This window comes from Balearica regulorum, chromosome 2 (genome assembly GCF_011004875.1).
Source record: "Balearica regulorum gibbericeps isolate bBalReg1 chromosome 2, bBalReg1.pri, whole genome shotgun sequence".
In the NCBI taxonomy this organism is placed as follows: Eukaryota; Metazoa; Chordata; class Aves; order Gruiformes; family Gruidae; genus Balearica; species Balearica regulorum.
Genome location: NC_046185.1, coordinates 85,310,364 through 85,328,209, shown reverse-complemented (window position 1 = coordinate 85,328,209; position 17,846 = coordinate 85,310,364).

Below are 17,846 nucleotides of genomic sequence, written 5' to 3'. Positions count from 1 at the left end.
ATGGTGTCACAGGTGACAGAGTTGCTGAACTCCCCATGGCCATCCTTTGCAGACTGCTCTGAGCAGGGCTCAAGAAAGAGAGGGGGCAGAGCCTGCCTGTGCAGAGGGGTGGTAGAACTACAGGCAGCAGAATTACTCAAACATCAGCCATTCAGCATGGAGGGTTGCCAAGGATAAGATGCCAAGACATGAGGCAATGTTATAGTGGACTCCTAGGAGGAACACCAGGATGAAAGTTATCTATCTTGTGTTTGTTCACTTCACTAAAACTAGACATTGCCTGCCTCCACCTTCTTTCCCTCCTGTGTCACAATCCTCCTTCACCAAACTCCCATTCTATAAATTCTATATTCATTCAAAAAGTAAGTATCACTTAGGTCTAAAATCTAAAAATTCCCCTGTGTTTCAGCAGGATTTCTTGACTCAGAATTTTTCCTCAAAATTTTTAAAAAGGTTGAAGGGAGGGGGAAAGATTTACCCGAAGGAAAAACATGTAACAAAGTAACCTCACTACTTGAACAAACATTGCCCAAGTTCAAATTACTTGATTTGCCTGTGACCCCTACAATGGAAGAAGTCTTGGAGGAGATGGGCAAGGGCAACGTGCCTATGGTCAGGGAAGGTCAGGGAATAACGCATGCTGTGACTTACCATAGCTGTTGCAAAGAAGCTGACCTTATCTCAACACAGAGACAGGAGATTGGCCTTTGTTTTAGATAAACAACCATCAACAGTTGAATGGATCACCTAGTGGTGTAAATGTTTCTCCCTCAGTTCATTAGAAGAGTGTGAATGACTCCCTGAGTTAGCCAGACCAGTATGGGAGGAGTGAATGTGTAGCCAAGACCACCATGGAGTATAAAAATTAGACAACTAGTAAAAGAATTTTGAAGAGAGCAACAGACTTGAGCTGTCTTCAGTGCACATATTCCTTCCTGGTGACTGAAGATGCCCAGCATCATGACAGTGAACATTACAATATAGTAAGACTGGTAATGGGAATCACATTGGTATTAGCATTGAACTGTATATTCCAATTGCTCTATTTTCCTAATTGTAACTTACATTTGTATTGAGTTTTCACTATATTTTTTATCACTCTGCTAAATCAGAAATCCTGTGTAACGTCGACTATTTAAGTAAGTAAACTGATGTTAAACATGACACCCTCCATGAATGGAATATCCAAAAGAACCCTGTCAGAGAGTATTGTACACTGCCTTTCACTTGAACCCGTGAGTAACTATCAAGTACATTGCTGTACTGCTCTAATGGCAGGGGATTCACAGGAAGAATAGACTGTGTAAATCATGAAGCTCAGCTAGGACACAAACAGACTGGTTGTCCATGTCTTTTCCTGCTTCAATTACTGACTTTCATGACCTTTAGCTAATGATTTCATTGTAGAGGTGGTTATTTAGGGTTTGGTTTTGGAAACTTCTATCAGGGAGCAGCAAGAGTGGGGTTGCACTTCAAGGGAGGATGAGGCAGGAACCAGCGGTGACAGCACAGGCAATGCCTTCACTGCTAGGGCGCTGTCCTGCAGCACCTGAGCAGGAATAAGCATTGCCAGATGGTGGTTCCAGTGACAGTCCTGTGATCTTCAGCCAAAGGCAAGATTAACAAGTCAGGACTGAGATCAGTCCATGAAAGCTCAATGGCAGTTCAGGGACAGCTTGAGACAGGACCAGACCCGAGCACAGCATAACTCAGGCCGTATCTGAGCACCCCGGCCTGAAATGAAATGAAGCCTTTTAATGGACTGGTTTTTTAGAGACACCAGTAATCCAACCACTTAAAGATTTGACCTTTATCAAACAGATTACGTTATAGCTTTGCCTTCTGCAGAAATCAAATGGATGGATGGATAGGTTTTACATGGTATGAATATTCATAAGAACATCTGCATACTACTTTGTGGTAATAAACTGTTCACATATATTATTTTTTTGTTTTGTTCTTCCTCTTTTAATGGACTTATGGATGTTTATTATCACATTCTGAAGCTTCATACTATGGCACAAGCTAAGTCCACCACAGAAGACACAGAGACAACTATCCTCAACATAAAGGCATCCATCTTCTGAACGGGGCATTTCTTGGCACAGTCAAGCACATTATCGCTGGCCTTATTATCCTTAGCATTTCTCACAATCTGAGTCCACCAAGAGATTAAAAACACAGAGTTTTTAGATATAATTAGTGACAGAATATTGAATTCTTACCTAAGAAGGCAGGAAATCAGGTAATAGCAGCAACAGCATCACTGCAAAGGGTGCTGAATGAACCCTCTGCTTGGATCTTTCAATTAGATTTGCACACAGCTTATGATTTCAGTTCTGTAACAAATTTTTATGAAGATAGATCCTTAATACTGCACAAAGTCCCACTGAAATAGATGAGGCTCAGCCCTGCAATCCATGCAGAGTTCAGGTCTTCTCTTGTTGCCATAGGGAACAAAAGCACAGTCACACAAGGTTGAGAAATTGCACCACTACTGTTAGTAAATACAAAAGGTATCATCAATCCCTTTTTATTTATAAATGGCAAACCTTTCAAGTTCACAGCTCTTTTTAACCAAACTTTTTTCTTTTTTTTTTTTTTCTTTTTTTTTTAAGGGAAGCAGGGGAAGAGAGTAATGTTCTCCTGTTAACAGCTGCAAGTGAAACTCAGCTTGAAAAACCTGAAGTGTTGTTTCACTCAAGAGAATAAATTTTCAGTTCACAAGAGAGGAATAACAACAGACGATACAATGTCATATTAGGGATCAAGCAATACAAGACAAGAGATTAAAGAAAAACACAAAGAATCTCCAAAAGGTTAGGTTTAATAATGAACTCCTGTGCCAGAACAAGGAGGTGGAGCTTTGTAATTGATCTGCCCGGATCTTCTCAGAATGAACACAACACAAAATCATGAGAGAGCTCATGGAACTAGGCTCAGCTCTTACAAGAAATTGGAAGAACAATCTTTTTAAAAACATATATCTCCAGTCTTATCAGACAGAAAAAAATCCAGAAGATTCTCCTTTCTTTCCATAGCGTGACTATGTCAAGACCCTACTCTTCAGAGCAATCTCCCCCCCCTCAATTTGTTACATTGTGGGCTCTGCAGATAGCATATACACAGTTATATATGCTATATATAAAACTGTATATATGTTATATATATGCTCTGCAAATAGCATATACACAGTTAAAGCAGCCTGTCCTCATCAACTCAGCCAACATTAGAGCCTTGCTTGTTGACACCTGCAGGCAAAACTTAAATCCTAGGCCATATGTAGCAGAGTATAGCATTATGGAGAAGGAAAACAGGGAGAAATCTCTTTTTGCTGAGCCACAGACTTTTAGTGGAATAGAATATTCTAAGTTATAAGGCATATTGTTTCTGCTCAGTTCTGCAAGCAACAGATTGAAAGAAACATCTGGGTTGGGTTTTTTTAGCTAAAAATTACTTAATCTGAAGTGACTTATAATATGAAATACAGAGTAAGTCCATAGTTAATAAAATTGTCTCTATAATTTTTCCTGCAAATAAGTAACTTTTAATATTAGTTTATATTATTCAGTATTCTATCTAAAGAAATACATGGAGCAATAGTGTCTCTAAGCATTAGGCAGTCCAAGCAGGCGTGTTCTTTCTTTTAAGGTATGTGTTATTGGAATAGAATAGGCTTGGTTTTCAGTTGCAAAAGTGACTGCTAGTCAAGTGAAATCAATGAAATGTCACAACTTACTCTAGTTAAGGGATTCACTTCACAGCTTATTTATAATAAGGATTTTTTTTTTAAAAAAAATAGATTTTACAGTTACAAGAATAATGCAGTAACAGTAGCAGTTAATAAATAGGACTGATAGTCAACCATCACTAAACAATGACTGAATTAAACAAAAAAGGCCAATAAGTAGCTACTCTTTCCATTGATGTATATAATATAGCCATTAAAATTACATGTTCACTTCAGAAAATTTTACATATTTTATATATATATCAGAAATTTTGTAGATATTAAAAAAGGATATAGATATCCTATTTAAGAATAATTGGTAAATAATATTTTATTTGTACAAATAGGTGATTCTATAGATTAATGGAACACAGTAGAAAAAAACATGAAAAACTACATAAGAACATGGTCGGTTAGATGTTGGTTAGCAGAATAGCTGCCTTGGACTTCCAGAGGGCACACTTCAACCTGTTTAGGGGCCTGGCTGACAAAGTCCCTTGGGAGGCAGTCCTGAAGGGCAAAGGAGTCCAGAAGGGTTGAACATTCTTCAAGATGGAAATCTTAAAGGTACAAAAGCAGGCTGTCCCCATGTGCTGAAAGACAGGCGAGAGGGAAAGAAGACCATCCTGGCTGAACAGAGAGCTTTGGCTGGAAGTCATGAACAAAAAGAGTTTATGGCCTTTGGAGGAAGGAGCAGGAAACTCAGGGGGACTACAAAGATGTCATTAGGATATGCAGGGACAAAATGAGAAGAGCCAAAGGCCAGCTAAAACTTAACCTGGCTACTGCAATTAAAGACAATAAAAAAAGTTTCTATAAATACATTAGCAACAAAAGGAGGGCTAAGCAGAATCTCCATCCTTTATTGGATGCATGGGAGAAGCATAGTGACAAATGATGAGGAAAAGGCTGAGGTGCTTAATGCCTTCTTTGCCTCAGTGTTTAATAGTAAGAGACCAGTTGTTCTCCAGGTACCCAGCCCCTGAGCTGGAAAACAGGGACGGGGAGCAGAATGAAGCCCCCATAATCCAAGGCGAAATGGTTAGCGACATGCTACACCACTTAGACACACATAAACCTATGGGGCCAGATGGGATCCACCCAAGAGTGCTGAGGGAGCTGGCAGAAGTGCTCACCAAGCCACTTCCATCATTCATCAGCAGTCCTGGCTAACCAGGGAGCTCCCAGTTGACAGGAGGTTAGCCAATGTGACACTCATCCACAAGAGGGGTCAGAAGGAGGATCCAGGAAAGTGATCAGCAGGACCAGGGAAGTGATCATCCCCCTGTACTTGGCACTGGTGAGGCCACACCTTGACTGCTGTGTTGAGTTTTGGACCCCTCACTACAAGAAAGGCATTGAGGTGTTGGAACATGTCCAAAGAAGGGTAACAAAGGTTGGTGCTAGGTTAACGGTTGGACTTGATGATCTTAAGGGTCTTTTCCAACCTAAGTGATTCATTCTATGATTCTATGTAGATTGACCAGATCTCTGTAAATTAACAGACTTCTTAAAACCAAGTTGTTTCTTCACTAAAAGTATCAAAGTTTTATCTTCACTAAAAGTATCAAACAAGATGATTTTTTCTTTCTATGCAACAACTGGAATACAGCACACTTTTAATACCAAGGGCTATATCTACACTGAATCAGCTGATAGATTAGTTAAGTGTATCCTGGCTGAGTTGCTATGGGTTACATACCCACACCAACCTCAAACTCATTTTTCATCTATACTAATCACGAAGACTTGGCTGCACCAAGATGAATTTCATACAAAGACTGAAGCAGTTTGGAACTGAGACTTTGTGCCCCTATTCATTCAAGCCTTTGTTGTTTCTCTTCTAAAAGAGAATCATGACTTGTGCACTGCTCTTAATTAGCAGTAACTCATAATTTGGAGGTGTTGTCCACTAGATTATTTAGTATTGATTTATATTTGTGATGGGAACACTAATTGAATTGCAAGAGCTTTATAACCTCTCACCAAAAAAATGTCATTTTTGAAAAATAGTTAGATTTATTGAATACTATTTCAGGAGCTGAACTTATCCTAAGCATTGTACCGAAGACCCATGAGGCAGAGTAGCTATCAAAGTCTTATTTCTAGCTGTGGGAGGATTCCCTCGGTTCAGGCACTGAGGAAAACAGCCACAAGGCAACCCGCTAACGAGCATCTGAAAATCTGGCTAGACGCAGAGCTGGTGAGCCACTAACATGACTTGGGGTGAAAAAAGTAGTGCGGGACTCCAGAGCTTTTGCATGGCATATTGGTCCGTAGCATTACAGAACAAGTTCCCAGGATTTTCTGCTATATCACAGGCAGCGAAGGAGCCCTGGATTAGAAAATGTAAAAGGTAACTTAAAGCTGGTTTAACTATTTGCCTTCACCTTCAAGGATGTCTTTCTACATTAGAGCAACAGCAAGTCATTTAACAGTACCACAAAACAACCCTTGCATATTATAGCAAGCCTTCTCATGGCATTAGAATGGTTGAACTGAGCTGACATCCTCAGCAGATGTAAAAATAAAGACATTTTTATTTTTTTCCATGAAAACCAAGTTCCTCAAAACATTTTGAAATAAAATTAGTCTCTTGGTTTAATCCCAGCTGGTAATTAAGCACCACACAGCCACTTGGCAGCCCGCAAGAGGATGGGGAAGAGAGTGAGGAAAAAATTCGTGGGTTGAAATAAAGACAGTTTAATAGGATAACAAAGGAAGAGAATAATAACAACAACAATATTAACAATTACAACAACAATAATAAAGTGATGCACAAATGCAATTGCTCACCACATGCAGAAGGAAAAAAAACCCTAAACCCCAATGCCCAGTCTGTTTCCGAGGAGTGATTCAGGAACAGCAATTCTGTCTCCCGACTACCTTCCCCAGTTACATCCGGAGCAGGATGTTCTGTTGTAGGGACTGTCCCTCTGGCCAGCCTGGGCCAGCTGTCCTGGCTGTGCTCTCCCAGCTTCTTGTGCGCCTGGCAGGGCGGGGGAAGCTGAACAGTCCTGGACTTGGTGTAGGCACTACAACTGCCCAGCAACAACTAAATACATCAATGTGTTACCAACATTATTCTCATCCTAAATTCAAAACACAGCACTATACCAGCTACTAGAGAGAAAATTAACTCTATCTAACTCAGCCGAAACCAGGACAATTAGTTAAATTTAAGTTTGTGACAACTGAAAGAAGCAAAAAACCCAACTGTAAAGTTTTAAGGAGATGTATTAAGAAGCAATAGATACTGTTGGTCAACAATTTATCTTGCAAAACTATTTAATTAGAAATTAATAGAATAATTGTATTGGTTTTATTTAAAGCACTGTTCCTGTCCGTCTCGGAGATCTTTTTACTATAAAAGATATAAAAACTGTTTCTCATAATGGTATTCTCTCCCCTTAATTTTTTTTTTTTTTTTCATTAATCTAGGTTGTACACTCAAAACTAATTTAGAAGAAGAGAAAACCTGGAGTAGACATGAAGTCAGATGATCCATGAAAAAGAGGAAAAACTGCATGTCTTCTCAGACTGTTCTGTATTCCAATGAGTTTCAACTCTCTCTCTTATCCAGTGGTCAGGGATAACAATGATAGTAATAATCTTCCAAAGCACAACACTATACCGGCTACTAGAAAGAAAAATTAACTCTATCTATCTGAGCTGAAACCAGGATACAGAGTTTTCAGATAAGACAGATGGAAGGACATCAGAAGGAAAAGCAAAGTGGAAATTACCTCCTTTTAAAATACTGCATTAAAAATGACATAATTAGTATTCTAGCCTAAAAGTTCAGTACTTTTAAAATGAAAGCTATATTTATAACCACAAATACAGAATTCACCTTCACCTGTGTCATGATTTTCTTCTCTGTGAGAGGCATACAGAAAGAAAAGCCATTCACCTTCGCTGTCGGGTCCTTAGACTAAATCATTTAGTCTTCTCCTTTTTGCTTCTGTTTCAAGGTGTATGGCCTAGCTGTTTCCCAACTGTCTTTCCAATTTACTGTCACAGTTAGTTTGGAGGTAAGTGGCTGGGTTCATCTGTGCTATCTTCCCCTTCCAAAAGCTCCTGGTAGCTCTAATGCTCTCATTAAACTTAATGCTTAGTCAGCTGTTCACTATCTTTAGATTCTTTCTTTACATTCATTCCCTTCACCCAGCAAGCTGGCAAATATGGCACAAGTGCAGCTGAAGTACAAACTGCTGATAGAGGCAGCTCCCTTCCTGAACGTCCCATGAACATATGGTTTAACATTGCTTGCATGCTACCAAAGTGGCTGGAGATAAAAATGATTACAGCTTATTTAGCCTATATTTAAATTGTTGCAACAGAGAATGAACAGAACCTACGTCTAGATTTCTCTTAGTAACAATAACAGAAGTTCCATCTGCTTATACTTTAACAGCCAAAGAAACTATTATGACAATTTAATAGGATGTTCCACATATCAGAGAAAATGTTCAACTAGTAATACTTTTTGTAACTTCTAATTGAGTTAGAATATATTGTTTGCAAGAAAACCAGTGACAGTTTAAAGAATATGTCAACTTATTAATATCCTATCAGGTTTTAATTAGCATCTATGGCTGCATGCTCTGTGTGAACTAGAACTTTGGATCCAGGGTGTGAAAAATAGTCTTCCTAACTGAAAAGCTGAATAGGACCATGCAGAGGATATCTGTATTAAAAAGATCTTTACAACTGGAACAGTGGGGATTCCTCCAAAAGAATCATTACTTTTTAGCAATATTTAATCTCAGAAATGTATTAGGGGGATAACTGAGTGAAATATAATGCTTGTGATACACTGTGAAAACAGGTTCATGATCTAATGATTTCTCCCAGCTTTAAAATCTATTTCTTCTGACAATAACTCAATGTAGCATAAAGAACACCCTAGACTGTGCAATCTGATTTTCACAGTCATCAGTGTACTGTAGATCAAGGCGATGATTCAAAAAAGATCAAAATAAAATCTCAAACATTCACAAGCACTGGCCTGGAGACAAACATTGGCCCTGAAGGGTAAGGGTGATTTTGCAAGATGCTTTGGAGAGATGATAGCCTACTAGGCATACAGGATGGAGGCAGTGACTTCATACAGACATGGTGTGAGGCAGTCAGAGCAGGCTAATGGCAGTGTATGTTCTCAATCAGCACCTGCCTGACCAATAAACTTTTTATTTATCAACAACATTGTTAGTTCCTAGAACAGAGACCAGAAAAGACCTTCCCTAAAATTTATTCATCCCAAGGAATTATCATGTTGGAGAAGGAGTCTTATCTATCTCATTCCTAATGGACAAGGCTAGGCTAGTTAATGACCCTCTTATGTTTGCCAGTCACAGATGTGCAGGCTTATGAGTAGTCAATTACTTGTTTTTAGGAGGATTTTTTCCTTTGTTTTAAAATTAAACCAATATTACTAAAAGGAATATAATGACTATATCTGTATTTTGTATATATGTATGTATATATACATCATTAGAATTGTTCTAATTCTTCTAGAAATCTCCCCCTTTTGGTATCTGTTCCTTCTACTGTGTTATATCGAATTTGAAGTCTGCAAATTTCTGTATCCGCCTGATATTTCAGCCACCTACCAGTGTATATAATAACTGAACCTCTCTGAGCACATGGGCTCAGGAGATGATTGCTTCCATTTAACAGGAAACGGCTGTTGCACACACACACGGAGATGAAGCAGAAGAGAACCAGGTCAACCTTGGGAGTACAGCAGGAGTGCTCACTCCACTCCTCAGGATCTTGCTCCTCTCAAGTAGGAAGTTTTGGCCCAGATTCTAGTATGTGGATCCAAGACTCCACTTTTGGGCTTTCTACAAGACATTGGTAGCAGCTTGGTTCTCGTGCTGAAAGCAGCTCCTGCCACCAGATACCTGGGAAATAAACATGAGAGGGAAAAGGGAAAGAAAGGGAAAAAAATTGAAATGTGTGTTCAAGCACCTGTCCTGGAAGGACCTGTGGGTCTACCCTAGCTTTTTTCTATTAAGACATTTATGCTAATCATTCCACTGATTGTGTTTTCCTGATCCAGAATGGTCTATTTCTCAAGTAACCAACCAACAGAACCACCTTAAAGAATATGTAAGAACAGTCAGGTGATAGGCTTGAGTATATTCAGCAGCTGTACTTCCAGGATTAGCCTTAATACAAAACCTACAATCTTGATTCAGCCCACACATCTGATTTTAGTGACTCCTGCTGAGATGACTAACTACTGTGCTCCTATATTTTCAATCTAATGGTGATTTAAGCAGAGGATCATTATGTGGATTGGTACAGCTTTGCACAGAGAAGTGAGAAATACAAGACAATCAAGCGATCACCCTTCTCATTTGTGAGAAGATGGAGGAAAATCTCAAAGGTGGTTGCCAACCACACTCAGAAAACACAATTTAACAGAGAAGATACAAGAAAGAAAATGAAACAAAATGAATGAATGAAACTAATGAAATAATAGGAATGAATGAAATGAAAGCCAAGGGGTTCTCAGCTGAAATGTTTAAAAGGTGTCTATTATTGGGGGGAGGAGGAGATACTTGCCTACTAAAGATATTCATGGATAATTTAAGGAAAAAGTCACGGATCATTTTCAGGGACTTGTCACTTATGATTCATTCTTCTACTTAAACTATTTTCTCTCAAATTCTGCAGATGTTAATAAGCTCCTAGTTAGTGTATGACTAGCCATGTAAAGGAAATAAAATTCACATGGATAAGAAAGTAGAGTTAAAAGGAGCACTTTTCAGAGAGATTGTTTAATTCAACTGTCAATATTAAAATATTTAGCACCAGGTAAAAAGTCTCTAACAAATTAAACTGAATGAAGTACTTCAAATTCATCCTATGATTCCTCTTTCCTTCCACCTTGATCCTCAAAGAATGTTTTAATTCACACACTTCTTCAGATAAAAGAAATACAGAAGCTTCGCAAAGCTTTATTGACTCACACAGACTATGAAAGTAAAAGGCACCTCAAAAAGTGACTTTCAGGGATTTTTTAATTTTTTTTTAAGATTGTATATACTGGAAAAAAAAAAAAGTGAGCAATAAAAAACAAAACCCAAAACAACCTCTTCTCATTTCTCATTCTCTATTCTTACAATGTCTGTTAGATTTTCACTTTGAAAATTCCTTCACTTTTCCCTCTATTAATATTTGGGTTTTGCTGCTTAGCCTTCCTGTCTTTTACTGTTTTGTTGGCGTGTCAAATCTGTGAAATCTCAGTGATTTCAGATTACATAATAGAAGGTCATCTCTCTCTTCTTCTCACACTGAAATTATGTGAAAGTTTCCTAGTTCTAGGGAAGAAATGCCTATATATACTAAAGCAGCTGATGAAATATTCAGTAAAATGTACTTGAAATTTTATTTTAGACAAGCAAATTCTAATTATAAAACTTCTTTCTAACAGAAAAGAAATTAATTTTCCTGACTCCATGACACTTTTGAATTATAAAGGAAAAGAGTCAAGGCTTTTCATTTTAAGTATCCATTTGTTTCATGCTAAGGTGTTAAGAATTACTGGTGTCTTACTAATGGAGTTTTTAGCTGCATAAGCATTAGTCACAACTATCTTGAAAGTATTCCTGTTGTGCAAATTCTAACTTACTATCTCAGAAAAAAAAAAAAAAATCTTAAAGATCTTTAATGGCTGTTACTAAGCTTACTGGGCTGCAAAATATCATTAATAGTTTCATTTAAGCTGCTAGCACATCTATCTGTATTTGTACCTCAGAAATGAAGTTCCACTTGCATGACATTTGAATTGCTTTGTCAGTCAGTGGAAAACAAATTCACACTTGCAAAACAAAATAATTTTTAAAAAGTCAAAGTCAGCTTTTACTATTATGTTTCTCCAAAGGGTGAAACATGGAAATGTTACAGCAATAAAATTGTGTTCCATTTATCATAGCTAACCACAGCTCAAACCTCCAAAGCAATGCTCTTAATAGACTGTATAGAAAACATTAAAGCCCTCTTACACTATATTAGAACACTACATTAAAATTAATTGTTTATTGTTATCAGGAAATCATAGAATCATAGAATGGTTTGGGTTGGAAGGGATCTTAAAGATCATCTAGTTCTAACCCCCCTGTCACGGGCAGGGATACCCTCCACTAGAGGAGTTTCTAAAAGCAAATGTTACAGGCTATTCCATGATACACGTGATGATAGCTAAACTTTGAAAGCTGTTGTAGCCTTTCTCCCAGCGCATCAGATTTTTAGACTGTTACGTTGTATTGATAATCCTCATCCCCCCTTTCATCAAAAGTGTTATAACAACCTCTGATCTCTCAGGAAAATAGTTTGATTCTTGTATTTTCAGACACTAGCACATTGTGTCTCAATGGTAAGACAACACATGCGATTAAACTGTGGAGGACTACGATGTTTAGACACCTGACTGCTTTGGGTTTTCTTAAATTCCTTTGCAAGGATGCCAGATTTCTCATGTTTACCTAATTCCATGGAGTTCATTTTAATATTTTATTGAGACTACTGTTTTCAACAATAGTTTTAGAGAGCTATTTTTCCTCACTCTAATGTTACGTTACGATTACTCTTCAGTGCTCAAAAACTATATGCTTCTGTAATGAAAATGAGCATTAGGAAGCTTTGTGAACATATAATATAGAGCAAAAAAAACCCTCCAGCTTTTTTAGTGTCCAGTTTCTGATGCCTACTACAAAATAGTATTAAAGGTATTTTTCTGAAATTATTTATTTAGACAGATAGAAAGGAAATGAGATTCTCATCCAAAAATACTATTATGAAATTAACTAAAAAACCTGTTATATTTCTATCGAGTCTTGGCACACTGAATGCTTAAAAAAATTAGAAGGTTGTCATCACTTTATATCAGTGGAGCCTATCAAACAAACACACAGGGAAATAATGAGAGACTAAACCATATATGGGAAATCTTAAGTCTCACTATTCAGCGGACTGTTTGAACCCATTCAAATGTTATGGCAATGAAAACGGGATAAGACAATGCCTGGAACAAAGTAGGAACTGAAAATATACGCTCTTATCTTGTTTGAAAAATCAAAGAAGCCCCTGTGGCTCCACAGGAGCTTCCTTGGGACAGAGACAGTTTTATCTACTGTGTAACTTTTTTGGCTCATACCCATGGAAAAAGAAGAAGTGGTTTAGCTGTAAATGGTTTCAGCGACCAGTGAAATGGGCTCCTGTGCCATTTTACAACTGCTTGAGTCATCAGTTCTTTTCTTCTATGAGGGAAGAAAATTAATATTCTGTCTATTTTCACAGTTGGTATATTGCTTTGCAGAACCATTTTTATTTCAACTGCTGTATCTTTCTTTGAAAGGATTTCATTCTCATAACTGACCATTCTCTGGATGTTTGTTTTTGAAGTCAATCTGTTTGTACTCCTAGCTACACCAGATTTTCCCCTGGATACCATGTAGTACAAGCTCCCTCCAGTTCCACTCCAAGAAAACTTTTAATGTTGCCTCCTAAGGCACTCTTCATGTTCATGCTCTTTTAACAAGTCACATTAATGCAGAAAACTGTAATAAGGTGAAAAGTTAACCTGCATACTTATGGCTGAAGTTGTAATTTTTTTCTGCCATAAACTTTTCAGGAGAGTACATAGAAGAGAGCAGCAGAAGCAATACCTTATTTCCAGTAGAGGAAAACTGGAATAGAGTAGACTAGACCAGACTAGACTAGACTAGAAAGAGACCTACAATGATCATCTAGTTCACCTGCCTTACTACTTCAGGGCTGACCAAAAGTTAAAGCATGTTACTAAGGGCATTGTCCAAATGCCTCTTAAACACTGACAGACTTGGGGCATCGACCACCTCTCTAGGAAGCCTGTTCCAGTGTTTGAACACCCTCTCAGTAAAGAAATGCTTCCTAATGTCCAGTCTAAACCTCCCCTGGTGCAGCTTTGAACCATTCCCATGTGTTCTATCACTGGATATCAGGAAGAAGAGCTCAGCACCTTCCCCTCCACTTTTCCTCCTCAGGAAGCTGTAGAGAGCAATGAAGTTACCCATCAGCCTCCTTTTCTCCAAACTAGACAAGCCCAAAGTCTTTAGCCACTCCTCATAGGACATTCCTTCCAGCCCTTTCACCAGCTTTGTTGCCCTCCTCTGAACTCATTCAATGACCTCAAGATTCTTCTTAAATTGTGAAGCCCAGAACTGCACACAGTATTCAAGATGAGGCCACACCAATACTTCCTATAATCCTTCCAAAACACTGTTTTCTACTTCCAGGATTTTTCTTTAACTTCCCCTCTAAGCAGGTGCTCTAAGTATGCTCTTAGAACAGCCCAGGTTGGAAGGGATCTCAGAAGATCATCTGGTCCAACCTTTCATGGAAAAGGAGCCTACATGAGATTATATAGCAGACTGTCCAGTCACATCTTGAAAACTCCCAGTGATGGGGACTTTACCACGCTGCTGAGGAGGTTGAGTGAAAGATTATTCTCACTGTAAAAAAAATCTTTCTTATGTCAAGATGAAATATCTTCCCTTGCAACTTGTACTCATTGTCCCTTGTATTCTCCATGTGGCTGCATGTGAAGAGAGAGCCTCTGTCCTCTTTATAGTCACCCTTTTTAAGTGCTAGAATACTTGATAATGTCCCTTACGAGCCTTCTCTTCTCCAGCAAGAAAAGACCTAACCCTTTCAGTCTTTCCTCATAGGACAGGCTCTCTGGCACTTTTATCATCTTTGTGGCCCTCCTTTGGACCCTCTCCAATCTGTCTGTGTCTTTTTTCATTGTGAGACCATAACTGGACACAGTACTCCATGTATGGCCTGACAAGCATTGAGTAGACCGCTTGTAGAGACATATTCTACCATGTCCTCTAGAGGAAAATGTCTATTATTCCCTGCCAACTTCATGAAATCCATGTATATTTTGGGTTTGTCTGACTTTTTTTTTAAAGAACAGTTTACTGCCTTTCCTTTATTGTTTCATATAAAATATAATAAGTGTAAGAAATAAATAAAACAAAACAAAACAAAAAATCATTGAGACAGAAAGCATTTCCCTTTCCCCAGTTTTCACCATGGCACTTAAATGTCTCCCCAACCCACAATTTTTTTTTTTTTCCTTTTGACCCTATCATCTAATAAAGAGCAAACAAAAAAAGAAAAATAAAAAACTCTCAGAAAACACAAAACCGAGAAACAAAACAACACTAAGGGTAAAAATATTCCACAGAGAAAGGATGCATGTTATATGCACACAGTTCACTCTGATCCATCAGAGCATGTCTTACCTCCCAACGCTTGAACCTAATCAAACACTTGACCTAATCAAATGTTTACTTGCCCCCTGAAGTTATAAGATGATAAAATTTCCATACCTGACAAAGACACTATGAAAATGGAGAAGCACAGGTTAAACAAGAAAACAAGGAAAAACTTCTTTCCCAATGTCCTACCCATTGGCAAAAGAGAGCTTTGTTTTGTTTTGTTTTGTTTTTCCTTTAAGTGATACATAGTTACTAGACTATGCCATACTGAATGATACCCATATACCAACATATATACATGCAAACACGATCATTCTTCAAGAGCACAGACAGACGTCAAATGCAATACCAGCTTCAATAACAGCAACAAGACATTCTGTTACTAAAAATATGAGGATACCTTTTTTTTTGCTTTAAAAAACCATTGCCTCTAAAATATCCTTCACATTTCCTCTATTGCACCTACAATTCACTCTAAAATGCCTACAGCCACTGAGAAATATACTGATATCTAAATGTTGTATCACAGTGGAGTTTCCTTCAAATTCTGATACTCTCAGGTTTCACACTAGCCAGAAGGTAATTTCAGTGCAAAAGTGCAGATCACAGAATGTGATTCTACTTCTAGATCTAATATCACCTGGTAATAAAAGCACATACTATATAACTTCTCTCAAAGATTCTTAACTGAAAGGTAACAAACCTTCTCATATGGCAAAATGATCCCTGGAACATAGTTTGCCATTTTCATATGCTTATGCTTGATCCAACCTCAAGCTAGTAATATTGATAAAAATTTCTGTTATTTCCAAAGACCAATCTATTTCACGGAAATTATCTAGGTTGCCTTAATGGAAGCTTTTACATGAATATGAACTTTTATTACAACCCCTAAATTCTAAAATATGGTTACCAGGAGTATCAGCACTGACAAAAAAACACCTCTCTGTGGCCTTACCAGGCAATTATTAGCACGAGCCTAACTTTAAAGACCTTCTGAGGTTTCGTATTAGTATTAGAACTTGAGGTATTAACCAAGATACATCCAACTAGATCATGTTGCTAAAATGTAAAGTAACCTGGGAACCAGTAAAATAATTATAGCTTGCTCTATAAGGGAATGTGCCAAGTTTCATGCATCTGTTATTTCTCAAAGTGATGACTTGGAACAGACCTTGTCATACGTCTCTTTCTTCCATGTCTCTCCTTGTTTTACTCTCTGTGGACTACCAAATCAGATGATGAATATGAACTTGCTCTGCATACAAGCACACACTGATCTCTGACCCATACCCTTTGCTCCTGCCTGCCCTATGCTTTATTCTTCAGCGATTAAACAGGTATTATTCTTCCATGTTTACTGTTACTTTCTGACACATTAAAAGATACTACTTTTAGTATGGTCAGGAAAACTACTTTATTAGGAAGTGGTAGTAACCTTCATTACAGTAAAATGACAATGGTATATTATCCAGGAAAAGGAATGCAGGGAGAGTGTTTGGCCAAATCTAAAGATGCCTGTGTGTCTTACAGCAATTAACAATATGCAGTAAAATGGGGATCACATTAGAACACCTGATGTCTTCATGGATTATTGTAGGGAAAAAACTTAGGCTGCATGTACAAAAGCATACTAACGCTGGAGGGAAGTCGTTAAAGAACTGCTGGCTTTTTGGTCTGATTACTTTAGTTCTGAGCTTTGTACTGAGAAGTGGCATGGTTTTCTTAATATACAACATGTTTAAAACACAGCTTTGTAGTTTATTATTTATTCATGCTATAGGATGACCCTTTGGATTTTTCCTAGGATTCACAAAAGGCTGATTGTTAAATGAGAAGCAATAACCTACTGATCTCAAAAGAGGGAGAGGATTCACAGACTGTCAATAAATACAACAAAAGGAAGCTAAATCCACAAGCTAATTAAATAAGTTTCTACAGATGAGCAGAGATGGACTAATGTATGTTTCAGAAGACTTTCTCTACATAGCACACTCATTACTTGGATGTGTTTGTTACCTGAATAAATATAACATTCTTCAGACTCCACTATTCAGTTCCATTCATTTTCTGACTAATGAAAGTGTATCCAACAAACCGAGTTAATTACCCTTACTCCATACTAAGCCTGTGAGTATCCCCAGGAAGGAATATGAGGTTTTCATTCGCTGACTAGGTACCACAGGAAGAGGGTTGTTAGAATAACTGGTTTCTGATTGCTGTCAGAAATACTTTGACAAATCAAGGCATTAATTCTGCTTATTGCTTTTCACTAAGGCATCACATTTCACCTCTGGATGAAGATTTGATCCATAGTCTTTTAAATACCCATTAATTCAAACTTACTTAACTTACTATCATGAAGATTTTCTGTCTGATCATTTGTTCTTTTAGTAGAAGCTTTCTCTATTAGAGAAATTTTGGAACACAAGGTTGCCTTTGGGTCAAAGGCTTTGGGTCGTGTCTCTGTCTGCTAGCAAAAAAGATTTTAAAAATTGTCTTTTTATTCGACAAAGGTTAATACCTACATGTACTTAAAGGAGTCCAAAAGCTAGACCTTCAAAGAAAATATAGAGCATCATTGGACTGGTGATAATGTTACAAAAATCTTCAGGTTTAATATTACAATACTTCAAGAAGAAAGAGTTACTGTGGCTTTCAGCACAGTTCTTGTATTTTCTCAGAGAAATGAGCACTGCAGAAGAGAAGGAAAAATCCTATACAAAGAAAGTGTTTTTTTGTTTTGTTTAGTTTTGTTTTTTTCCTCATCCCACTTTGACCATTTCCTTAAGATCACTTATTTCCATTTGTGAAAACTCCCAAACAGCACTTTGGCC